At 46.6% G+C, this 26,918-nt stretch overlaps 1 protein-coding gene and 1 pseudogene across 1 annotated transcript in view; one reads left to right on the plus strand and one right to left on the minus strand.

The window, feature by feature from the left end:
• Positions 1-26,918, minus strand: part of RABEP1 (rabaptin, RAB GTPase binding effector protein 1) — an 899,286-nt gene that overhangs the window by 846,259 nt on the left and 26,109 nt on the right. The window lies entirely within an intron of this gene.
• LOC147729900 (uncharacterized) lies at positions 577-1,622 on the plus strand (annotated as a pseudogene).

The following is a 26,918-nucleotide window of genomic DNA, read 5'->3' on the forward strand; positions in this document are numbered from 1 at the left end:
TCCCTATCTTCCACTTGAACATCGTAGAACAGCAGTCCAGGCAATGGTCATTAGTCGGTTCGACTACGGTAACGCCCTGTTGGCTGAAGGAGGTGTGACAACTTTAGCAAAACTTCTGGTGATACAGAATACTGCAGCAAGAATGGTCCTTAATTGCCCCCCAGGATCCCCATCCCTGCCCTTTCTCAGACAACTGCACTGGCTTCTGGCAAAAAAAAGATCATTCTTTAAGGACTGCTGTCTTTCCTTTAAAGCACTTAAAGGCTGGGGACCCCCGCTACCTGAAAAATAAACTTTACAAACAGATATGCGAATGCAATCTAAGATCGAATGTTTTAGACCTCTTGAAGGTCCCTCGTATCCGGTTAAGTCGCACAGGTGGCAGAGCTTTCTCTTATATTGCCCCCAAATACTGGAATTCGCTTCCAGTGGCCCGGCGTAAATCCACTTCATATCGGTCTTTCAGGAAACAATTAAAAACTTTCCTATTCTAAATCTGTTTTTTTCCGGAATCAAATTCTCTGGTATCCTTCCTGGTATCCCCTTGGTAAGCGCTGAGATGCCCCCGGGTGAGTCATGCGCTATACAAGAATTCATAACATAACAAGTGGGCTGGCTGCACAGAGGGAGACCAACCAACCCGCACAGGAGCTGGTTCCCAGCCTAACCCCGGGAGCATCTGGTTAGAGGATGCAAGAAGGACTGGGTAAGATGATGGAGACAATGCACAGCTTTGTGGCATCCGCAAAAGTGCTAGTTGGGTCAGCACAAGGGGCAAGGTCCCAGCACCAAGCAAGCGGTGCGAGTCAGATGTGGGTGCAAGACCGCAGTCCTCCTCTGGAGGTGCGGACTAAGACCTCTTCTTTGGAAACGGGGGATTCAGGCACGGGGGTTGCGGACGTTACTGTATCTGCGAATAGCAAAGGGGGTTTGGTTAGTTTGGCCTGATCCTCCGTTGCTCACAGGAAGATCATCTCTGGCATGGACAGTTCCTTTAGAAGCCAGAGAGAGAATTTGGAACAGGGAGTTCATTGACATTTTCTCATTGCTTACGTTCGCGAAGTGGAAAAGGAAGGTTAAACCAGAGGAGTACACAATAGACAATTGGTTAGAGGCATTGCCATGTTATCCACGGTCATCATGGAGAAGTTCCCCAAACATGGGACGGCCCTTTGCAAATATAACCGGGTAATTTATGAGGATTACAAGCGTAATGGGGGCACAGGCTGGTTGCATTACGACTGAGTTCAGGTAAAAGATGGAGCAAGCACCAGAGAGGTCATGAGATTGTCGGGTGATTGAGCTCTGGGTGCAGTACATGGGTAATGGCAACAGCCATACTGGTAGAGACACCTTCCTGCAGCACAGACAGTCAAAGCCATACTATTGTAAACAACAGTTTAGGCATTCCTTATAGGGCAGGGACCCGGGGAGGGGGGCTATCAGCATAGGGCCATTAACACATGCAGGCTATATAACAATGGGGCATGCTCTTGGGGCGCCACATGCAAATTCACACCCAAATGCTCAAAGTGTGCAGGTGACACCGGGCAACAAGTTACAGCAGAGGAGGCAATACTGATAAGCCAAGATGCGTCAACGCCGAGACAAAGCAGCCTTAACTGTTCTCAGCCGCAACACTCCATGCTAGCACCACCTCCTATTTCCTTTTCTACCTTGTCCCTTATTCTTAAAGAGTACCCTAGAGCAGCAGAGTGGGAATTGTTGTTCAAGGGTTTTAGTGAGGGCTTTAGGATTCCATATTCTGGACCCGCTGTTAAGAGAGGCCAAGAACCTACGCTAAGCCACGGAAGCACCAGGGGTGGTCAAGGAGAAGTTGGAGAAGGAGTGACTTTTGGGAGGGTGGCTGGGCCTTTTGCCCATCCACCCCTTCCACATTTCATTGTGTCTCCTCTGGCGATTGTGCCAAAGGAAATAAATAAAAAAATAAAAAAGGAGCAGGGCAAGTAGAGGATGATTCGCCATCTCTCTCACCCCAAGGGGTTATCATTAAATTACTACCTGGACAACGAAGCGTGCTCAGTTTGTTATGCTTTATTTGATGATGCAGCCGATCTGGTGCAAGCAGCGGAAAAGGGTGCTCTTATGGTAAAAGCGGGTATGGAGTCCACTTTCCGCCTGGTCCCAGGCCATCCCGATAGTTTTCACCTACTAGGCATGCAGTGGGACGGCCAGTATTTCTAGGATAAATGTACGCCCGTGGGCTGTGCTGTGTTCCCTAGATGACTCCCTCTTCATCGTTAAGGAAGGTACCAGTGAGTGCAGCAAGACCCTCTGTGCATTTCAGCAACTTAGTCACTAGGGGTGCCCTTGGCTCCAGAGAACACCCAGGGACCAACCGAATGTTTGACAATCTTGGGCATTGAAATTGGTTCTACAGCAGGGAAGTGCAGGCTGCCAAAAGATAAGGTAGAGGTAGGTCCTGAGCAGGAACAAAGCGACGCTGGCCACAATTCAATTCAGAGCTTGCTGGGCAGGCTAAACTTTGGGACTAGGATCATACCAGCTGGGAGAATCTTGGGCAGGCGGCTTGCTAGAGCAACAGTGAAAGTAGCGAAAGCCCATCATTTGGGGCGCCTTAGTGGGGGACTAAAAGATGACCTGCACATGTGGCTATCCTCTCTGAATGAGTTCAATGGGGCGCTGCTGTGGCACACACCGAGGTGCAACAGTCAGCAGCTCCAGCTGTTCACTGATGCGTCTGGGAGGGAGGGGTTTGGTACCATTCTGGGCAGAGAGTGGTGTGAAATGGCCTAATGCATGGAAGAAGCACAGGCTTACAAAAACATCATTGTTTTGGAAATGTTCCCAATTATTTTACCACTATATCTACTGTCACAGGACCTAGCTAACAAAAGGATCACATTCTGGTCAGACAATAGGCAGTGGTGCAGCCCGTTAGCTGCCAATCTGGCAGTTGCCCGTTCTTGATGGGACTGTTGAGGGAATTGGTGAGGGGGTGCCTTTTGAGGAATGTGGAATTTTTTGCAAGACATGTCCAAGGGGTGAAGAATGTAGCCGCTGATGCTCTTTCTCGTTTTCCATTGACGAAAAATTCCGGTTGTGTTACCCCCAGGCGTTGGAAGAGAGGACACCGTTCAAGGCAGAATGGTGGTGCATGGTACAGTGGAGCAAAGTATAGTGGCCTTGGGAGAATTATCATTTGACCCTGGGACACGAGCCAGATACCAAGCGTGTTACAGAGCATTTACATCAGTGCCCAGTTCCCTGAGATCAGGAAAGGGCCACCACCGTGTCGGAAGAGTGCCACAATTTGTGCTGTGCGCTAAAGACTACAGGAAATCACACGCATGGGTTTCGATACAGCTGGAGGATACCGCCAACTTTATGAAGATGAAAGGGGAGGAGGATCCAACTACAGGTTTCCCTGCAAGGGCGGCACTGAAAGGATGGGCTAAGCAAGAAGTAGTGAAGTCTCCTGACCAGAGACCACCATTGACTTGAGCATGCTGAAGTGGTTGGTGGGGGCAATCCGGTCATCTGTAGTTCACAGTATGACCTGCTACTATTCTCCACCACATTTTCGCTAGCCTTTTTTGGGGCCTTTCCGACATCCGAGCTAGTGGCACAAGCAAAGAATGACTCAGTTTATAAGTCGCTTAAGTTGGATGAACTCAGAATGTGTTAAAATGTGGCCGAACTGACAGTGATGCATTAAAAAAACGGATTAACTGAGTAAAGGCGCAGTAGTCCGTTTGACCAGATTGGGGGACACCAAGTGTTGCCCGATAGAACTGCTCAGGGCTTATATAGCATGTCCTTCCAAACAACCAGGGTACTTGCTGTGTCATCAGGACGGACAGCCTCTCACCCAATTTCAATACAGAAGCATCCTCAGGCAGGCACTTGCAGTGGTGTGGTACCAGGTACAGAGATGATCAACTCATTCCTTTAGAATTGAGGCTGCCACAATGGCTTTTAAGGAGGGTTTGCCCCCTAACGCAATTAAGCGCATTGGAAGGTGGCAGTTAGACAGATACAAGTTGTATGTCCAGACTGGAGTCCATCAGGGGTCGTTGTGCAACCTCTGCAGTGTCAGAGTACACCATGACTGGTGGGGTCAGGGGTAGCAGTAAATTCTGCCAAAACTACAGTATACCCAAAAAGCTGCCTCTACCCTAATAAGTGGGCTAGGGATGCGTACAGTGAAAAGTAATGTTGGAGAATCCTTAACTCTGGTGCCAGAGCATCGTTTATGCCGTGGTAGGCTCTAGTGCCAAAGCACTGTTTGTGCCTTGCTAATTGTATTAGAATATATTGAGTGTAATCACAGATGTTAATAAAGTGTGTGGTAAGGTTTACCTTCTTGTTTTATTTAGGACTTAAAACAGTGTGGGTGAAGGGTCACTCTTTTGTGGCCACAGCGGAACAGAGAGAGGAGTTGGAGCCATGGCCTCAGTAACGTTGAATTGTTCTGGATGGGAAGCCCAGGAAAGAGATGGGCTACGCTGGAACCTAAGTTTCGCCAGCTTGTGGGGAAAAAAGGGGAAAAGCCAGAAAATATGATAATCCATCTGTGGGGAAAAGATCTCAGCTCCTGTGGTAGGGGCCCAACGCCAGGTTTTGCGAGAGCCCAACGCCAAGTTTTGCAGCTCGCCTAGCAGTCCGTCAGTCCGTCAGAGGAGACAAGAGGAGTCAGGCTGCAAGCTGCATGCAGGTGTGAGCGCTGAGTCCCACGCTGTGAGAACAACACCGCCGCTAGCCCTCAGCTGCAGGGAGGAACCATAACGCCAGGAAAAGCTGCGGAAAAGCCGCAAAAGCCGCAGGGAAGCCTGGAAGCCGCAGCAGCCGGTTCTCGGTGAGCCGGGGTGGTCGGCAGCACATACGTAGTTGGGCGTGCGGGCGTGTGATCCCAGGCTAAGCGGACATTGCACCAACACTGTGTGAACAGAGCCAGGCCGTAGCCCAGCCCAGCCCAGCCCAGGCCGTTGCCCAGGAGCCCAGATCATAGAGAGCACAGAGAGCAGAGTGCCACTGAGGACGGAGGACTGGTGCCCGCTCCCATATCAGTGCTCCAGCGATCCTGCAACCTCCTGTAGCTGTGCATAGATTTCTGCCCCTTACCCCCCCCCACGCCCTTTCCGTAAAAGTTGCGAGGTACGTTGTAGCACTGCGAGGAGGGGGGGGGGGGGGGGGGGGGAGGGACCCAACCAGAGGAGGGAACTGCATCAACTCCAGCAAACCCTCAGTCGCGCGCCTGATGGCCCGAAGCAGGGCGAAGGCGGAGTGGCCGAAGGGAGCAAAGAAAAAAAGGGAAGGAAGCGGGCTCTCCCAAAGAAACATCTGTAACTCTGTACCATGAGATCCGGGAAAATTAGAATAGACCCCACAATCAAGAAAAGAAACCAACCACACTCCAGAAAAACGAGCGAAGGAACCCACGATTCCTCCGATGAAGACCCAGTAGAAGTGCAAGACACAATTGCCAAACCCCCCACAGACACGACATCACAACCAACCTCACCTCTAAAAAATTCCAAGATCACAGACTTTTTAATCCTTCCCTCATTGCCATCCGTGCTGCAGAAGCCCACACTCGCTAATAGCAATAAGAGAATATCTCAGTCAGTGGGTTCGATGTCATCAGTTTTACAGCCTCTGAGCAACACATCACGAAAGATCAGTTATAACCCTTGAAAAACACCCAACAAACTCACAGTCAAAGCACAAATAAACCCAACGGAAGCAGCAACCCATGCAAACGTCCATGCGGCGGTATCAATGGTAAAAACACCAAATTTGCCAACGAAGCGTCGCTCTTCAAGCCTGCGTTCCTACTTTTGTAGACTGACCCTGGGACCGCAAACCCAACCCCAAGAACGGACATTAGTAACATACTAGACAAGGACGTAACCGGCACAGGAATGGTCGAAAGGCATCAAGACGACCAGTACTATCGGGACGAATACAGAAAAGGCAATGATCCCCCTAAACTGGAAGGAGTCACGGCACAGCAGGGACGAGAATGCACAGATTGCCTCGATGGCCAACCGAAGGAACAAATAACACCTAAACCTCAATACCCCCAAAGCCAAGAATATAGCCAAGAGTATAAAGAAGCCAAGGATTATAAAAAAGTTTTTAACATGTAACACTACATATGTATTGTACTGCTTAGAATGTCCCCGCAGACTGAGGTACACTGGTAGTACTATCCACCCCATAAATATTAGAGTCTTAGAACATATGAGGGCGATCGAAAGATGCCACTTACCCAGCCGCAAGACATTTTGCAGAGAAGCATGGCAGTGACAGGGAACTGTTACGCTACTTTGGATTAGATCAGATCCCCAATAGTGTAAGGGGTGACGACAGGATCAAGAAGTTACGTAGGCTTGAATCGAGAAACATAATTGACTTAGAGACTAGGAATTACCTATGCCAATGATGGGTCATGGAAACCAGAACTTGATAATGCCAGGTTGAAAATGACTCGCTCCACTAGCAGCGTTTTTCGATTTGCTTCCAAGCTCGGTTCAAGAAGCATTCGAGACATGATTAATATCTATAATATTCGCTGTGTTCCCTCGGCATTGTATGGGGCCACATAGATGGAACTTCTCTCCAAAAAGAGGAAAACAAGTTCCTAAGAAGAGTGCTATGTGTCCCCCACTCCGCTTCCATTCAACTAATTCATGACGAGGTTGGGGTCGAGTTTATCTCGGACTTAGCAGCCGTTCGTCCACTCTTATTGTGGCGTTCTATTTGGGCTAAGCCAGAAACTCGATTTACTCAAGAAATTATTCTTGATTGTATAGGTCTGGACTTTTCCTCACGAATTCTTTGGCTGAAATATATCCGTTTTTGGTACAAAACTTTGTTTGATATTGATGTTTTTCTCGACCCCGAATTGGCGGTAGAAATCCCTAAAAAAGAGATCAAACAAACTTTTCTAATGCACAAAAAGAAAGGGCGTGATGAGGTATATGGTAAGTTAGCTACTGTGAAGTTCTATAGAGAACTTAACTTACCATCGGGGTTCCAAGCTTATTTCCTATATGTCTGCCGCCCATCTCATCAATTTGTTTTAACCCGCGTCAGGTTGGGTATTGTACACCATCTAGTTGCGTTCCCAGTACAGAAACAGAAATCTGAAACTCCCTGCCCTTGTGACAACATTTCACATCAGAGTTGCTGCCATTTCTTACTTTTTTGCAAATTTTATCACTTTTTAAGATTAAGGTATTTAAAACCTATATTTATTAAATATAATATACGGTCTTTTAAGAATGCCCTTGTGTTACTATCAGCTCTAGAAAATGTGGATATTTGTTTTTTTGTTGCCACATTCATTTTGAAATGTACAGCTGCCAGGAAAAGTATTGTATTGCTGTGATTTTTACATTCCTGTCTGTACTTTCCTAAAATGTACAGCTGCCAGGACGAGCACCTTTTAGTAGTGATAACCTATTCTCAATCCTGTCTGTACATGTTCTTTCTTTTGATTTTCATATTTTTTGGTACAGCTGCCAGGAAACGTTTAGTGCGGTTATATTTTTATATTGTCCTGTCTGTACTCCAATTTGAAAACTAAAAATTTACATTTCCCATGATCTGGGCAGGGGTCTGTTATTTAACGTACAGCTGCCAGGATAAGCATTTTGTGATAATATATTTATTCCTGTCTGTACGATTTTAACTTCCGTACCATTCGGTCATCTTCGTATTTTTAATTATGATCCAATGTTTAAACGCTTGTCAGTATGTGTCTATTCCCATTTGAAATAGTCTGGATTCCCCTGTATAAATTTTGTATCTTATAATAATTTTTTTAATGTAATGAATTGATTTTATGTTTCGCTTGTATGATTTGTTCACAAATCGAATAAAAGCTTTTGAAATTGAAATTGACTTAGAGACTAAGGCCCCAAAAGGTATGAACATAGGGGATACATCTAGGTGATTAAAATATCTATTTATAGAGGAAATTTGAGTCAGTGTGTAGGTTAACTAAGAAAATGTCAGATCTGTGTAAATTCTGTAAAAAAACAGCTATAGAAATATTTTTGGGAAATTTTAGAATTTGATTGGTTTTCTGATTTGTCCATAATGTATGTTGTACCTGATAGTGAGTGGGAGGTTAGCGGATACACTGCATTATTGAGACATAATTAGCTGCCTTGGTGTATTAATAACAATTAACAATATGTAAAAAGTATTTCGCCAATAACCGGCATGATGTGGTAATTAATATTGTGCAGCAGTCATGCCGATACACGGCATAATAACAAAACGGAACTGACCCATTTAGCTAAACTGTGCTACGCAAGATTTCATTTTAAACTCTCGATATGGGATAATGAAATTGTAATCAAATTGGATTATGTGTAGCGTGCTTGTTGAAGAAAAGGACTGTTAACTGGCCATGTTTTGTTAGAATGAGCTATCTGGGCAATACATGTTCCAAAATGTTGCTTAGATTCATACACGAAACGATGGTCCTTCCTTGATTACAATGTCAATTGCATCATGTGACTTATCTTTTGTTTTTAAAAAACTGCTGTTTTCTGGCACGTGATATGAAAACATTAGATTAAGGCATAAGCCGAAATGCGTCATGTTGGCTGTATGAATTAAAGAAATCTGAAAAGGCAAGACCCCCTGCGAGTGCTTTTCTCGAAACCGGCAAAGGGTAGATAAGTGAACGCGAATATTTAACGCAGATGAACCTCTGCGTTTACAAGCACTCGTCCATGAGTGAGTCGGTCCAAGGGTAGTGTGTGTGTATATATATATTTATATTCATATTCTCTTTACCACACCAAACTTCCCATCAACGAAGGTGCTGACTCCGTGAATCTCAGTTCAAACGTTTTATTTCACACATATACACACACACACACACACACACACACACATATACATATATATATATATATATACATATATACACCCCCCCTCCCCGAAGGTTTCGGCAGTAAAGTTCCTGCAATCCACAATCTACTTGACAGCACAGGAACAGAAGATAACCGACCCAGTTAAAAGTGCAAGTGAGTAATATATTTAGATCTCAGCATGCCTGCTTGACGCGTTTCAGCCTACCAGAAGCCTTGTTCACATAGCCCCTTTGGAGTAATAATGCCAAATTTAAAGTGCACAGTGCATAGTAAAAAACAACACGATTGGTTGCCCGACAATGAAGGAATGGACACAGGAAAAAATACATGTTTGTAGTCACAAAATGGAAAAAACATCTAGCACCAATGTAAATAGCCTAAAATACTTGTGGAAATAAAAACACTGAATAGGTGTGATTAATATCTATTAAAAGTACAAGCTAATTTGAAAGAGAATTTATAAAAACATTTTATTTAATAAATCTCATTAATGTGCAAAATAAACACTGGTGTGCAAACTAAGCAAGTAAAACTATAACCCCACTGGCTAATGTTACACAGAGAAAGCATAACAGGCTATTAAATAGCAGGCCAACGCAAAGAATCGGACTGTAAGTGGGGACCGATGGGCCTAAGAGTGTAATAAAACCTAACGACAACTTTGTCTCAGCTTATGTGTGCTTACTTAACAATGTCTGCTTAGCACAGTGTTATTGTACCAATGGGTGCTTCAGATGGGTAAAAACAAAAATCATCTCTATACATCCTAATGGACACAAATATAACTATGTCCAGATTGAGTTGTCAGTGCAAGATAACGTGCAAAAGTGCAAATAGTGAAAAATATTGTGTAAAAGAGTTAAAATGCATTGGATTCGGGAGGCCTGGCCAGTGAATATAGATATTTAGAACTAATGAGGTAATCATAAAAAAGGCTGGACCACCTTACAGGCATGTATATAAATCTTCGCTGGAGTTTAAGCCCTGCGGTGTCTTAGTGTCAAGTTCCAGAATGTATTTGGTTTCCAGGGATCGCAAGAGGGCCTCACGGTTACATCCCCGTCTAAGGGGGAGCACCGAGTCAATGACAAAGTACTCAAGAAGCTTGCTCTTGTGGTCACGTCGTTCTTTAAAGTGACGCACAACGGGGTAGGTTGCATCACTCCCATTGATTGCTCTGATGTGCTGAAGTATCCATTTGTGGACCTGCAACTTGGTACTACCAACATATTGCAGGTCACACGGACACTCCAGCACATAGACAGCAAAGACGGTCTTGCATGTAAGTGACCTGGGAATAGGTCGTGGGGCATCACAGAAGGGGATTCTAAACTAAATTTTGCTAACACCCTGTCTGCAAGCTTTGCAGCTGGTGCATCTTCTGAAGCCCTTGCTAGTTTGGAGCCATGTTTTATTGGGGACTAATTCGGGACTGGATTTAACCAATGAATCGCTCTTAGATCGAGCTTTCCTGAATGTAATTTCAGGACTGACTGCCATCAGGTCCCCCATGGCAGGATCATGGAGTACCAAGCTCCACTTTTTCTTAAGGATTTTACGAAGAGCTTGGTGCTGGCGATTGTAGGTTAAAATCAGTCTAACTGGCTCTCTAGCTTGTTCTGATACTGCATTGGATGTTTTATTTTGCAGGACCTTATTCCTAGGGATCTGGTTTGCTTTGTTATTCGCCCTGTCAATCGTGGAGGTAATATACCCCCTGGCCAGAAATCTTGTTTTGCTAGCTTCCTGTGCCATGAGACACTCGGTGTCTGTGCTGCAGATGCGCCTAATGCACAGCATCTCCCCATATGGGATGCTGCGTATTAGGTGCGCCGGATGGTGGCTTGTGGCACGCAACAGTGTTGCCCGCAGTGGGCTTCCTGAATAACCGCGTCTCAAGTTTCTCATTTCAGACAACAATCTCTACGTCTACGGAGAAGACATTCTACTGACTTAGGTTAGACGTGAAATGAAGATTAAGTGTGTTCACATTAATCAGATCAATGAAATCCAAGGCCTGTTCTTTGGTGCCTTGCCATATCAAAAAAATGTCGTCAATGTAACAATACCATTGGATTACATGTTTAGTAAAGGTATCATGGTGTTGGCCCTAGAGGACCTGTTCCTCCCAGCTGCCCATATGCAAACAGGCATGACTGGGAGAGAAACAGGCCCCCACAGCAACACCTCTAACCTGTTGAAAGTACTGGTTAAAAAACATGAACAAATTATTGTTCAAGCAGATGGAAATCATAGCTGACAGCATCTGGTTATGATTAGTCATGTGAAGAGACCTCCTCCCTAGATAATGATTTACAGCTTTCAAACCGTCTTGATATATACTGGTGTAAAGGGATGTGACATCCAATGTGGTCAACCAGCAAGAAGAGTCCCATGACACCCCAGCAAGTTTCCTCAAGAAGTCCCCTGGGTCTTGGACATAAGAGGGCAATAACTTTACATGTTCCTGCAGGAGAACATCTATATACACCAACGTATTCTCCAACAAACCATTGCGTGCCAATATTAGAGGCCTGCCAGGCGGTTTTTCAGCGCATTTGTGTATCTTCGAGGTGAAGTATATATATTATATATATATAAAATTATCTTTACGCCTCTATTAGAGGTATTGCTCATGGTAGGACCATTTAACCCTGCTAAAGGATCGAGACACACCAAATGCTGTTCAGGTACAATATCTCAGCTGGTAGTATTTAACCAACTGAGCTATCTTACATGTTTTCAGCCCATTGGTTAGCAACCCAGAGGGGGAGTTGGGATTAATTCCCCCACAAACATTAGACACCAACGAGGCAAACTTTTAGCTGCTGGGATCACCAACAATAACCGAAGTTGCTTTTTTATTTCAAGAAAAAGGCACTACTGAAGAGAGTTTCATAACACCCAATTAATTAGAGGATTAACATTTCCCCTTTTGCCAGAGAGAAGCAGCTTATCCAGTCTTGTTGTATTATTTCCCATTATTTTTCTACTATAGATTTAGAGCTACAAGTAGTCAAGTCAAGTCAAGAGATTTATATAGCGCGCTACATACCCAGAGGGTCTCAAGGCGCTTGAAGAAGGGTGGGGAATTACTTGTCGAATATCCACGTTTTAAGTTGCTTTCTGAATGCTAGGTGGTTCTGAGTAAGGCGAAGGTGAGTGGGAAGTGAGTTCCAGGTTTTAGCTGCCAGGTAGGAGAAGGATCTACCTCCCATGGTGGTTTTGTTGATGCGAGGTACAGTGGCAAGGGCTTGGTTGGAGGATCGTATCTGGCGGGAGGGGGTGTAGAAGGACAGTCGTGTGTTGAGGCATTCGGGTCCAATTTCGTAAAGTGCTTTGTGTGCGTGGGTTAGGAGGCGGAAATGAATCCTCTTATTGACGGGGAGCCAGTGGAGGTTTTTCAGGTGACCAGAGATGTGTTCTTTACGCGGGATGTCTAATATGAGCCTGGCTGAAGCGTTCTGGATGCGTTGGAGTTTTTTCTGGAGTTTTGCGGTGGTACCGGCGTATAGAGTGTTTCCGTAGTCCAGGCGGCTCGTGACCAGTGCGTGGGTGACCGTTTTTCTAGTTTCGGTGGGGATCCAGCGAAATGTTTTTTTGAGCATGCGAAGAATGTTGAAGCAAGATGAAGAAACGCCGTTGACTTGTCTGTTCATCGAGAGTGAGGAATCCAGGATGACGCCCAGGTTCCGTGCGTGGTCCGTCGGGATGGGTGCTTTTCCAAGGGCCTCTGGCCACCAAGAGTCATCCCAGGCGGAGGGGGAGGTGCCTAGGATGAGGACTTCTGTTTTGTCTGAGTTCAGTTTCAGACGGCTGTGCTTCATCCATTCGGCTACTTCTTTCATTCCTGCATGCAGGTTGGTTTTAGCAGTGTTAGGGTCTTTGGTGAGTGAGAGGATCAGTTGAGTGTCGTCGGCGTAGGAGATGATGTTGAGGTTGTGTTGGCGTGCGATGACCGCGAGGGGGCTCATGTATACGTTGAAGAGGGTGGGGCTGAGTGAAGATCCTTGTGGTACGCCGCAGATGACTTCAGTGGCCTCTGACTTGAATGGTGGAAGGCGGACTCTCTGGGTTCTTCCGGTGAGGAACGAGGTGATCCATTCCAGTGCTTTTCCTTGGATTCCGACGTTTCTGAGGCGCTGTAAAAGGGTGCTATGACAGACTGTGTTGAAGGCTGCGGAGAGGTCGAGGAGGATGAGGGCGACTGTGTCTCCATTGTCCAGTAGAGTTCGAATGTCGTCTGTTGCTGCGATGAGGGCGGTTTCAGTGCTGTGTTTGGCTCGGAAGCCGGACTGTGAGGAGTCGAGGGATTTGTTGGTTTCGAGGAAGGCGGCGAGCTGGTTGTTGACCGCTTTCTCGATGACTTTGGCCGGGTATGGAAGGAGCGAGATAGGGCGGTAATTTTTGAGTTCGGTGGGGTCAGCTGTGGGTTTCTTCAGGAGGGCGCTGAGTTCGGCATGTTTCCAACTTTCCGGGAAGGTTGCAGAGTTGAGGGAGCAGTTGATGACGTCTCGGAGGTGCGGTGCTATAATGGAGTCTGCTTTGTTAAAGATGTGGTGAGGGCATGGGTCTGTGGGGGATCCTGAGTGGATAGAGTTCATCAGACGGATGGTGTCCTCAGTGGAGATTGGGTTCCAGTCATTGAGGATGTTCAAGGGGGCGTGGGGGTCCTGCAGAGGGTTGGGTGGGTTGGTCTTCGGGTCGGTTGTCGAAGCTGTTGTGGATGTCTGCAATTTTGTTGTGGAAGAATGAGGCTAGTGAGTCGCATAGGGCTTGAGAGGGGGTGATGTCGTTGGAGTTGGCTGAGGGGTTGGTAAATTCCTTGACGATGTTGAATAATTCCTTGCTGTTGTAGGCGTTGTTATCTAGTCGGTCTTTGAATGCGGCTTTCTTGGCAGACCGGATAAGTTGGTGGTGTATGCGGGTGGCGTTTTTGAAGGCGTCCTTGGTGCTGGTGTTTGGGTCTTTTTCCAGGCTTTCTCAAGGGAGCGACAGAGTTTCTTGGATTTCTTAAGATCATCGTTGAACCAGGAGGCCTTCTTGCTGCCTAGTTTGATATGTCGTTTTTTCAGTGGTGCTAGGATGTCGGCGCTGTTGGATAACCATTGGGTGAGGTTAGTGGCTGCTTGGTCGGGGTTTGAGGAGTGGGTAGGGGGGTTTTGAAGAAGCGATGAGGAGATCTAGTCGATGGTGATTTTGTTCCAGTTTCTACGCAGAGTGGGTTGAGGATGGTTGTTGGTAGGGGTCTTGTTGTAGGTAAAGTGAACGCAGCTGTGGTTCGTCCAATGGAGAGTTGTGGTGTGGCTGAAGGAGACATGTTTGCTGGAGGGGAAGATAGGGTCGAGTGTGTGACCTGCGATGTGGGTGGGGGTAGTGACAAGTTGTTTAAGTCCGAGGTTGGCCAAAAGGGTGGTGGTGTTGCGGTCGTTGTTCTTTTCAAGGTGAAAGTTGAGGTCTCCCAAAAGGATGTAATCCTCGGAGGGGAGCGCGTGTGGAGTGATGAAGTCCGGGATGTCTTCACTAAATTGTGCGCGGGGTCCTGGTGGCCTGTAGAGGAGGGTGCCTCTGAGTGTGGTCTTGGGGTCGATGTGGATCTGGAAGTGAAGGTGTTCAGTGTTGGCGAGATTGACGTCTGAGCTGGTTGAGATGCGGATGGATTTCTTATGGACGATAGCGATGCCTCCTCCTGTTTGGCCGGTACGGTCCTTGCGAATGATCTTATAGCCTTCCGGGATGGCAATGGTGATGTCTGGGGCTGATGTGGTGTTCATCCATGTTTCTGTTAGGAAGGCGACGTCCGGAGAGATGGTGTCTAGTAGATTCCAGAGGTCGATGGCGTGCCTGTGGACCGAGCGGGTGTTGAGCAGGATGCATTGTAGGTGGTTGGGGTCGGATATCTGTTGTGTGTTCGTAGATGAGGAGTTGTTCTTGGTGTCGTCGAACTTGCAGGAGTAGCAGGAGAAGGGTCCATGGAGGTGTCCGGGAGCGGCTTGGACGCAGTTGGGGAGTCGGCCGGGGTTAAGGGCTAGGAGGGTGGAGGCGTCGTCAGTAATGCGGGAGGGCTGGGCATTGCGAGGACCAGGGGCTCTGGCGCTGGGCGCGGTCCAGGCGCGGACGGGCGTAGACGGGCTAACCTTTGGCGCACCTTCGGCGCGACTGGGGCGCGATCGCTGCGCGTGAACGCTGCACGGAAGCTCATCTGTCATATATGGATAGTGCAAAGGGGGAGGGGCGAGGGCGGCTCAGCTGGGAGGCGGGGCGGGCTCACGAGGACGAGGACAACAACAATATAAACAAAATGGCAGCGGGGGGGGGAGGGCAGAGCACAGCGCCAGGGGTAATCGCGTTTTAAAGTTACAGTGATTGCAGCGGAAGCAAAGCGAAGCAGCGCCCAGGGCAGTACACAACAAATAAACTTTAGGGTGGAATGCAGATTCAAAACGATACCAGGTCTCGGCAAGAAGGCTGTGGAGCGACCTCTCAGCACAGGAGCGATGAGGGGATCACAGCGCTTCCAGGTATGGGAGCGCTGTATATAGACAGTGGGAGGGCGGCTCAGCTGGGAGGCGGGGCGGGCTCACGAGGACAACAACAATATAAACAAAATGGCAGCGGGGGGGAGGGCAGAGCACAGCGCCGGGGGTAATCGCGTTTTAAAGTTACAGTGATTGCAGCGGAAGCAAAGCGAAGCAGCGCCCAGGGCAGTACACAACAAATAAACTTTAGGGTGGAATGCAGATTCAAAACGATACCAGGTCTCGGCAAGAAGGCTGTGGAGCGACCTCTAAGCACAGGAGCGATGAGGGGATCACAGCGCTTCCAGGTATGGGAGCGCTGTATATAGACAGTGGGAGGGCGGCTCAGATGGGAGGCGGGGCGGGCTCACGAGGACGAGGACAACAACAATACTTCAGTCACTAGATAAAGCATGCTCCAGCCCCAAACACCTGGTGCTAAACACCGGGGCTACACTAGCCGAGCACCATGACAATATGGAGATACAGCGATGAGAAGCAAAATGTATAAAGACATGAATATTTGAGAATGTATGAGTACATTGAATGTAAGTGTGTCTGTGGTGGGTGTGTATATATATATCTGAATGTGTATTTTATGCATGGCGTATGCATACCTTTCTGTACGTATGTATACGTGCATGTAAAATCATGCATTATTATATGCAATCATGTACGTAACTGTTAGAACTGGCTATTTCTGGTAGGCTAAGGCTGACGCCAAAGCCAGGCAGAAACCACCATTCTAGTCAGGGCAAGGAAGTCACACGCCAAGATAACCTCTGCTCACCCCCTTGGTAGCTTGGCACAAGCAGTAAGGCTAAACTCGGAGGCAATGTGTAAAGCATTTGCGCCAGCGCACAACAGCAACAACATACTAGGCACACCACAAAAGAGACTCCACACAAGGTTATTATAAAAATAACTTTTGTATTGTAAAAACATATCAGATAAAATCACACATATACATGGTGCCAACTGGCACGGGCAATATTCACAGGGATTATGTACACAAGACAGGGCCACAAGGGCCACTGTCATATTCAGATATAGCACTTCTAGATAAAATGTAGAATATCAAATCACTTCTAGAATAAAGAATAAATGTAACATAAAATAATAATCAAAGATAACCACCAGTAACCACTGGTAACAGGAACCAGGACCTTACTAGGACCACCTGTACTAAGAAAGAAGAACCACCTAAGTATCACACAGCATTAGGGGTCTAAGAAAGAATACATTACTCATGATGCAATAAACCTACATTCAGAGGAGTAGAAAAGACAACCACCTAAGTATCACTCAGCATTTAGGGGCATAAACCAGAACACCTTACCCATGATGCATGAACACATTCAGAGGAGTAATAAGGAGAAACACATGATGACTAAACATTCAGAGGTGTTAAGAATAGAGCACATGATGCAATAAAATCACATTCAGGGGTGCAGCGCAAGAAGACACATGATGACTAAACATTCAGAGGTGCAGCGCATGGAAAGGAAGACACATAATGCATAAACATTCAGAGGTGCCATAACATAAGTCAATAGCGCAAAAACACACAGTAGGCAATTACTATTTAAAAGCATAGAAATCACATTGCGCCTACACTACATAAGCCACTACCTGTGGCAGTCCCTAGGCCAACTGGCCTTGTTGGGGCTCAGATGCCCTGTGTCCAATGTCAGGGCGCGCTGCCATGCAGCCCCAGTCCAAAGTACAAAAAGCCTAAACGTGGCAGGTGCCCACAAAGTGCTGGGCACCTGGGCATCGCAATAAAATAAACTGCGACAGGGTCCTCACTGACCCTTGGGCGCAAACTGCGCCATGCTGGAGCCACACAGGCTCTGGGACACATATAGGCCCCTGGAGCCCTCTGGCTCTTCAAATCACGTAGGGCACCTCGAGCCTCTCTGGGCCCGTAAAACAAATCTGCCCCCTTAGAGCCTCCATGGCTCTGAACACAACGATAGGGGCAAAGAGCCTCTCGGGGCTCTACACACGTTGGGGCGACCCGCTGCCAACCGGGGCCGCCCTTGAAGCTCTCATGGCCCCCCCACGAACAAGGGGCACGAGCTCGCGCTGCTGGAGGGGCGGACACCGACAACGTGTCCCGGCGCCCCTCCTCTCTTCTGTCCCACTCACGGTGGAGTCCCCTACGGGGGACTCTAACTTCTTAAAAATGCCCCCCAGGTGCTGGAGCGGCCCGCTGCCAAGTGGGGCCGCTCTTCGCAGTCACTGTGCCTTCAGCAGGCACCAACAGTGGCCCACGCGGAGCCCCCCAGCCCTTCAACTCACCGGGCTCTCCTGGGCGGGGCTCCTCCGGGCGGCGGCTTCTTCTTCTGTGCAGTGCGGGGCTCCTCTTCCATCACGGAGTCCCGCCTGCAAGCTCAGCTGCTCTCGGCCTTCGCGTCGGGGCTCTCCTCTTCTCCGGTCTCCCTCACTCACGGGAGACCGGCAACATCACCCAGGTCACCAGCAGGGCTCTCCCCAAGACACGGGAGTCCTGCTTACACCGGCGCCGCCATGCTCCTTCGTCGCCTCACTTCCGCCCCATGGCAGGCCCCGCCTTCGTCACGGCCGGGCCTGCCTGACTTCCGGTTTCGAGGGCCGCCAATGGCAGCGCGGCCCTCAGTGGGGAGGCGGGTGCAGCGCCTCGGATCGCCGGGCCGGCGGCGGTGATTCCACGAAGGTAATGCCGGGTGGGCTCCGGCTTCAAAATAGAAACGGACAAATAAGCGGCAAGTCCGCGGAAGCGCTCTTAAGCGCTATAATCCAAATACAGCGCGTTCCAAGCGCTACAGCCATATGAAGCGCTCCTAAGCGCTAGGGACAACATCCAGCACTCCCCCAGCGCTACAAGGACCAAGAAGGGTTTAAAAATAAAGCGCTCCCAGGCGCACTCAGCAGCAAAGTCCTCTAGGCACTTCCAGGCTAGCATAAGCCTTGGCAAAAGCAAGCCAAAAGTCCTTCAGCAGTCCAGGACCTTAGCAGTCCTAGGAGAGGGAGCAGCATAGCCCCCAGCACACAAGAGTCCTCCAGGAAGTGCAGCAGGCAGGGGGACAGGCAGGAAGAGTCCCCCAGCAGTCCATCAAGTGTCCAGGAGCTGGGCAGGGCCCAGGGATCCCCCTGAGCCCCAGCAGCAGCATGCCCCTGGCAGATTCAAGTTGAAAACAAGAACAATTTGGAAGGGGATACAACCCCTTCTTATACAGTGCAAAACCTTTGAAGTCCTTTGAAGCAGGCAGTGTGAGAACCAGCTGGACTGGTTTAGAGGGAAGTCCCCTTCAGTATCAGGGACAGAGGTGTCAGTCGCCCAGCGGGAGGTGGAGCCAGCTTTGTAGTTACACAGGAACAGCCCTTCACTATCAGGTGCCATCTCCTCCCACTTCCCTGGCAGCAGATGCTGCCTTTCATCCATGGGCTGACTTCAGACAACCTCCTGGGCTCTCCAGCCCCTGTCATCCTCAAACCAGACAGTCAATCCACAAGCAGGCCCATGCACTCTGGGCCAGGCTCACCAGCCAATCACACGCTAGCAACAACCTACACAAATATGCCAACTTCCAAAAGTAGTACTTCTAGACTAGACACAGTCATGCTGCATACATCATTTTGCAGCATTCACTCTCACGAGTTGATACATACCAAACTCGCCCCTGCACTCCCCACACATCAGGAACTACCATGGGCATACATATTCCCCATTCATTCCTATGGGAGGGCAGGTCACTCACCATTCATTCACAGAGAGCTCAAGCACTTTACACTGTACCACAGTGAAAAAGTGCGCAGAGGCCTAAAATCACCAACACCAGGTTCCATAAATAGGCTAGGAAAACGCAAAAAGTCTAGGGGTGAACCTGCCTAATGGGCCGGGTCCAACAGTAACCCAGTATATATCTAGGTGTATATGTATGTATACACTCACAAATATATTTCTAGGAGGTATGTAAGGAAGGGCACAGGTTCTTGTAACATCATCCATAAATCAACATTGATTCAGAGTACAAACTACACAGGTCTACACTAGTTAACTGGGACCATACAACTGGCCGTGGAGTATTGTTTAAGTATTTTTCTGGAAATTGCATCATATTGCCCAATTTTGTTTTTGTTTAAATCCTTGGCATGGAATCCAGCAAACGCTCCTTGATCAAGTCGAGCACTATACTCACTGACATGATACACTTGGGGGATGCGGTAGGTATGGGTGTGTAGGCTTATGGCTCACCACATTCAAACAGCCAGTCGCCACTGTCTTTTACCACCTAAAGCAACAATGGCCGTTTAGAAATGCCTCTTTATATAAAAATAGATTAGATTATACGATGTAGAATAGATTACAAAAACGGTTCTTTGTGATATTTGCACATCGTCAATACGTGACCGCAGAGTCAGAGTACACAATATTTAGTCTTCCATGCAAACCAAATCCCAATACACACCAGTATTAATGGCTTTCTCGTGCATTATTTAAGCAAAGTGGAACACTTAGCTGAAAGCTCAAATTAATGCAATCATAAGACCAGGTCCTATTGCTTTGAAAAGCCATTTATGACGAGTCATTATTTCAGAATCAAAGACTGAAACAAGTATAATCAATACTAAAATATATTAATAGTATGTAACCTTCCTCAAAGTCAAACATTCACAAGGTAAACTCGCTCAACCGACTAACGCAAAATATAAAACGAATGATCTTTGCACTCAAGTAAATCATAATCTTCCGGTGATCCAAGTTTCAGAAAATGAATGAGTTTCAAAATATACAACTACAGTGCTTGCTGCATAAATAAAGAATATCACTGTAATGTTTAATTACCAATTTTGTTCTAAATTTTCAGTTTGTTGTATTGATGGTTAAGAAGAACTTCATTCAGAAAAGGAGGCATATTAGAATTCAGCGGATTGTATCTAAAAAATTATGTTTACCCATACGATTAAAAAGAGGTTAGGCGCCTCAAAAATCGTTTCTAGATTAAACAAATGAACGTTCTTTTGTCAAAGTAGTACTAAAATATGAATCTAGCATTTGCAGGCTTGAAACAGCGTACAGGTTATTGCTTCCATGTCTATTATGTGCAAGGTGCACACAAGCTTTATTGTTAAAATATTTCCATTGGTACATCAGATAATAAACAAATAAAAATAAAAAAATAAAAATAGGGCGGTGCGAGTCTCAATGTCCCACCACAGTACGCACACACCATGTCCCCTTACTCCAGGGACCACTACATGCCCTTCTGTGCACCAGATGTATGAGCTTCCGGGTTCCACCAGGCCCTTGCATGTGCCTTGCTTAATGCCCAACCTCAGAGTGTTATTACTATATATATGCTCGTCTGAGCTCCAACTACCACAGAGGTCTATAGGTGCTAAAATCCTGCAAAATATGACACCTTAGAAATCCGTTAACTGATTATACATTACTGTCGAAAAGCCAGATTTGTGGCATTCTCCTGAACTTGAGGGGATCTCTTTCATCTCCAATCGAGTGAGGACGTTTATTGCAGAGGATGGCACTTTGGACTCTGTTGTAGGCAAGAAGTCACAACGACCATAATAGAATATAAAGAAGTTGTAGTATTTATTGAGAGCTACAGGCATCAGCTGGTGTCCCTCTCCTGGCTAGCAAGCAACTGTCATAAGAGACCAAGAGAGAGAACACCCAAGACAGGAAAGATCTAAAAGGAACTAACAAGTTAAAGGGGCAGTGAACAGAAATAAATTTCAAGATACAACATATCCTCATTCCTTCAGTAAAAGAGAAACGAAAAAAATAAAAAAAACAATAAAGAAAGAGAACAAAGAAAACATCTAAGGATCATCGCAAAAATAATCACGCAAGTAAGAAGGTGGTTTCCAGGTTCTGCTCATCGTGCCACACCCACGTTCAGATTGATCATCATTCACCACCTTACCACTTGCAACCGTTCCACCCACATCCCCATTGGCATGTCTCTTGTAAAGTGCCACTCTTCTGAGGTTCCAATGTTCCCCATTCTCCAAAATAACATACCTTTCATGAACAGATTTTACCTTATACGGACCTCTGAACTTGGTCAAGCCACCTGAAATACGTCCAGGTTTTACTTTGACCAAATCATTCACCCTAATTCTCTTTTGCAAATCCAGCCCTGGTTTTACAGCCTCCTTCAACCCACTGGGATTCCCCACACCCACACACTCCTTCATCCACGCAGGGATCAGCTTGGTGCCAGCTGTTCTACCTCTCATTACATTAAATGGAACCATGCCTGAAGAATAGTTCTCAGTCGTGCGGTAAGCCCAAACTAACTCCTCCACCATGCTTTTCACGGAACCACCAGTAGCCATAGCCATTTGGATGGCACCCTTGACCATGCGGTTAGCCCTCTCGACCATTCCATTGCCCTGTGGGTTGTAAAATGATGTTCTGCAATGGACAATACCACAGGCACACAGGAACCTCTTCATTTCCTCTGAAGTCAACTGAGTTCCATTGTCAGTAATGAGCTTCAAAGGAAACCCTTCCTCCCTAAAAATTTCAGTCAAAAGTTGAATTGTCACTCTAGTGGTTATTTCCCTGCAAAACTTAACCACTAACCACCTAGAATAAACATCAATTAGCACAAGGCCAAATCTCAAATCAGGATAAAGGGCATTGAAAGGACCTACAAAATCCATGCAGACCGAAAGCCACAGAGCGAGCGGATCCTCAATGGACCCATGATGTACCTGACTGCCCAATTTAAGCCTTTTCTCACTCTCTATACAATCAGAACATCAGAACACCTCTCCACCCAATCTGAAACATGTTGATCCATTGACGGCCACCAAAAATATTCCCTCAGCCTTTTTTTTTGTAAGTGATTGTCCCAAATGGCCTTCGTGAGCCAACTTGAACAAGGTGAACCTTAAATCATGTGGGGGACTGAATTTGTCACCTTTCGTTATCATACACTGATCTCCATCCAAAATGGATAAATCATCCAACACCTTCAAGTACGGCCTGACAGCAAGCTCAAGAGTACTTTCACGCCTGCTTCCCTTAACGATCAACTCCTTCACCTTAGTCAATACACCGTCTCCAGCCATGCACTCATCCCATTTCTCCTTTCCAATCGCACCCAAACAAAACTCCACCACATCTCTAACCGGTGCCACTGAACCCTCACACAATGACGATTCGACACCCTCCCGATCGACATCCTGCCAGGGAAGTGGGAGTTTCGACAAACCGTCTGCCAGGTTATTCCTCCAACCAGGTATATACTCCACTTTAAACAAATATTCTTGGAGTCTTGCAGACAACCTCGCCAGTCTTGCCGATACTTTGCCTGCCCCACCCGGCGACAATATTCTCACTAAGGGTTTATGATCAGTTTGCAACCTGAAAAGAGATCCCCACAGATACATCCTGAAATAAGCACACCCCCAAACTGCAGCAAGTGCCTCTCTCTCTATAATAGAGTAGCTCCTCTCCGAAACAGTAAGAGACCTTGATGCAAAGGCGACCGTCTTCAAATCAGAGGAATGAACTTGGGCAAGCACAGCCCCCAAACCAACACCGCTCGCATCAACGGTCAAGACAGATTCTAAGTTGATATCAAAAGGTGTCAAAATACCAGCCTCACATATCTCTTTCTTTATACCGAAAAACGCACCTTCCTGTTCTTGTCCCCAACTAAACTTACAACCCTTCCTGAGCAAAAGTCTAAAAATTCTCTGTCTTATCCGCAAAATTCCTAACAAACTTTGCGTAATACTCAATGAGACCAAGAAACGACCTCAACTGGTCCCTATCAACAGGTGTAGGTGCCTTCCTTATGGCTTCCAATAAATCACGCTTGGGCTTAACCCCATCCGCCGACAAAGTATAGCCCAGGTACTGCACTTCTTCCACTGCAAACTTGCATTTATCCTTCCTTAAGGTTAAACCAGCCAACTCCATCTTATTCAACACAGCCTTCAAGATCACATCCTGCTCTTCCTTTGTTCTACCAAACAACAGTACGTCATCTTGAAAATGAACAACATTTTCCACAACACTCAACACCGTACCCATCATCCGTTGAAACACTCCTGCCGCCGACGCTAACCCAAACGGCATCTGGGTAAACTGGAAAATGCCTTCAGATGTAATAAATGCCGTCAGATGTTTTGACTCTTCATGGAGTTTTATCTGATGGTAGGCACTCCGCAGATCTAACTTGCTGAAGAACCTACCACCTTTCAACAACAGCACTAACTCATTTATATTGGGCAGGGGAAACCCATCCACAATGATATTACGGTTAAGTGTGCGTAAATCAACACAGAATCTGTATTTGCCGTCAGATTTGGTCGTGATCACGACTGGCGAAATCCAACTTCAGGTTTCTATCTGCTCAATTACTCCCTGTTCCAACATTTCACCCAGCATCCTCTTAACTTCCGCCCTTGCTACGATGGGTACCTTCCTGACCTTGTGCTGCACTGGAACAGCATCTGGTTTCAACATGATCTTATGTACGTAGCCTTTCAACTCACCAATCTCCTCCTTGAAGAGCTCAGGCATGCCATCAACAATTGATAAGGTGGGTACCTTCCTCCACCACCATGACCTGGTCTTCAGCCCTCGGTTTTAACACAATATGAAGGTCATACTGAAGTCCCCAACCCAATATGGCTGGGCCTGACTGCGCAACATACACCTTGCCCCTCACTGTTCTTCCTTTGAATGAAATATTAGCAGACATGTACCCCACTATCACTATCCTCTCACCTTGAAACCCACCTGGATTGATATCCTTCGGTTCCAACTCAACTACTGGCCAATTCACTCTAAATAAGCAAACAGGAATAATAGTCCAGAACGAACCTGAATCCACCATCAACTCTACAAGCACGCCATCAATCACAAACATAGCTTTTGGCCTCACTCGCCTCCTAGGATTCGTGTCCAACTCCTCTTCACTCACACACAGAATTTTATTTGCACCCTCAACATTATCAACTGTTGCGACATCAGCTTGTTCAGGTTGAACAACCGCAATCTTCCCTCTTGGCACGACCTTGCACATTCTAGAAAAATGGCCCCGTTTCCCACATTTCAGACAATCCTTGTCTAAGGCAAAACATTTCTTATAGTCAGCTGTGTGATATGTGCTGCCACACCTTGAACAGACTCTGTCTCTGCCCTTATAACTTTCTCCATTCCCATAGGTACTGTTCATTTTTTTTCCAACATACTTTTCACTTCTCTCATAAGGTTTCTTGCCACCCACAGCTCCTACTTCCTCATTTACATCCACGCACGACACATTCTCCTTTGAACTCTCTTTACGTTCCATCTCCTTCATGCATGCACCAGATTCTTCAACAATCTTAGCAATGTCAATTGCGTTCTGCAACGAGGGATTCTTCGCCGCCCACAACTTCTCTTGCATCTTCTTGTTCCCACATTGAACGATGAGTTGATCCCTAATCATTTCGTCCCTGATGTTCCCAAAGTTGCATTTCAACGATAGCTCCCGTAGACTAGTAACAAATTGATCCACACTCTCCCCTTGACGTTGAGGCTGGGTGTAAAATTTATGTCTTGCCATAACTATGTTAACTTCCTTAGGGTACCTCTTCTTCAAACGCGCTTTGGCCTCCAAGTACACATTAGAAATTGTCCTTCCCTCTGCATTAGTTCCTGGGGACAGGAACTTAAAAGCATGTTGTCCTTCTTTCCCCAAGGTGCTCAATAGTAACGCCTTTTTCCTCGTTGCGCTGAAATCCTTGCCATCAATTGCCTCAATGTAGTTTTCGAACACCTCTATCCATTCCTCCCATTCTATTGGAGGTTCCCCACTTTGCTGCAAAAACAATGGTGGCATAACTACACTATTGCCTTCCATATTAATGCTTGTGGCGTGTTTGCACTTGTTAACCTTTGCTTCTGCTTCTGCTTGTGCTTGTGCTGCGCTTGTTAACCTTTGCTTGTGCTTGTGCTGCGCTACAATTGTACCCCTCAGATATGCAATTTCGTAGTGACAGAAACTCCTTTTTTTCTATTGAAAACTGCTGCTCCTCGATTTACAATAGACACCCTGAGTTACCAGAGACAGTACATTCACAAGATTACTCACAAGACTATCTTCTCTTCGTTGAATCACTGTCCCGTGTCTCCCTTCGTATTCACTCCGCGTCGCTTAGCAACGCTCCCTGTTGAAGGAAGCAGAAAATGGCCGCCGTTACGTGGAGAAATCGTCAGAGCGCAGCGTGATTCGTCAACACCTACGTCGCCTAGCAACGCTCCTTGTTGTCGAAAGCGGTTCCGTGTAGAAGGCGTCAGAGCGCAACGTGATGCGTGTTACGTCAGCACCTGGTGAAAGAAACAACTATGTCCGCGCCCTCAGGGTTCTCCCGAAGAACTCCTACTCGTGCCAGGCGTTGGTTCCTTTCAAATGTCGCACACGGGAGGTAAGCGTTTTTACACCAGTACTGCTGAAACCATGTACAGCGGTTTCCCTCCAAGTAGTTACTTGAACAGCAATACTTCCCACGTCATGCTCAGTTTCCCTTGTCACACGGTAGTGAGAGATACAATATTATCAAATATTACTCACTCCGTGATTCTTCGGTACCTCGTCAGTTTACACTGGTCTCCTCTTATAACCGATCTTTGCAAGCACTGGAAACACTTCAGCCTTGTCGCACAGCACGTTTTCTTCTACTACTGACACATTCCACCATGTCAATAATCTTCTTTTCCAAATACACGCGTGGTTCTCTCCACCAGCTGGCCAATCAGTAGCTTCTTCTCTTTTTTTCCTTTCTCAATGCTAGCCTTCCATTGCCAAAATGTTGTAGGCAAGAAGTCACAACGACCATAATAGAATATAAAGAAGTTGTAGTATTTATTGAGAGCTACAGGCATCAGCTGGTGTCCCTCTCCTGGCTAGCAAGCAACTGTCATAAGAGACCAAGAGAGAGAACACCCAAGACAGGAAAGATCTAAAAGGAACTAACAAGTTAAAGGGGCAGTGAACAGAAATAAATTACAAGATACAACAGACTCCAAAAGAGTTACCACCGGGGGAGACCTGATTAAAGCGGAGTCATAGAGCGCAGCATACAAGAATGATTACAATTCATTACGAAACAACTAAGAAAGGCCATGGTTAAACGTTTTAAGAATAAGGCAGAGGGACTTAAAGGCAATCCTCTCCTTTATGGACAACCAAGGCAAGTAAACAAATCTTTCCATTAGCACGGTCAATTTTGCAGAGATAGAAAATTATTTTGCTGCCACATTCTGGATATGTTGACGTTTTTCAAAAATGTTCGCTCAGATTCCTAAAAATAAAGCATTACAATAGTCAGTGAGTGATTTGATTTGATAGTGAGAATCTTGTGGGTAATGAACAGAATGAAAGAAATCCGCCCGAGACTGCAGAGAGGTTGACAAAAATAGTTTAAAAACAACTGGCGTGCTCTTTCTAGTAGAGTTTTGAATCCAGGAGGACACCAAGATTCAAGGGGGAAAAAGATCCAGACAAGT

This window comes from Lissotriton vulgaris, chromosome 2_1 (assembly GCF_964263255.1).
Source record: "Lissotriton vulgaris chromosome 2_1, aLisVul1.2, whole genome shotgun sequence".
Taxonomy (NCBI): Eukaryota; Metazoa; Chordata; class Amphibia; order Caudata; family Salamandridae; genus Lissotriton; species Lissotriton vulgaris.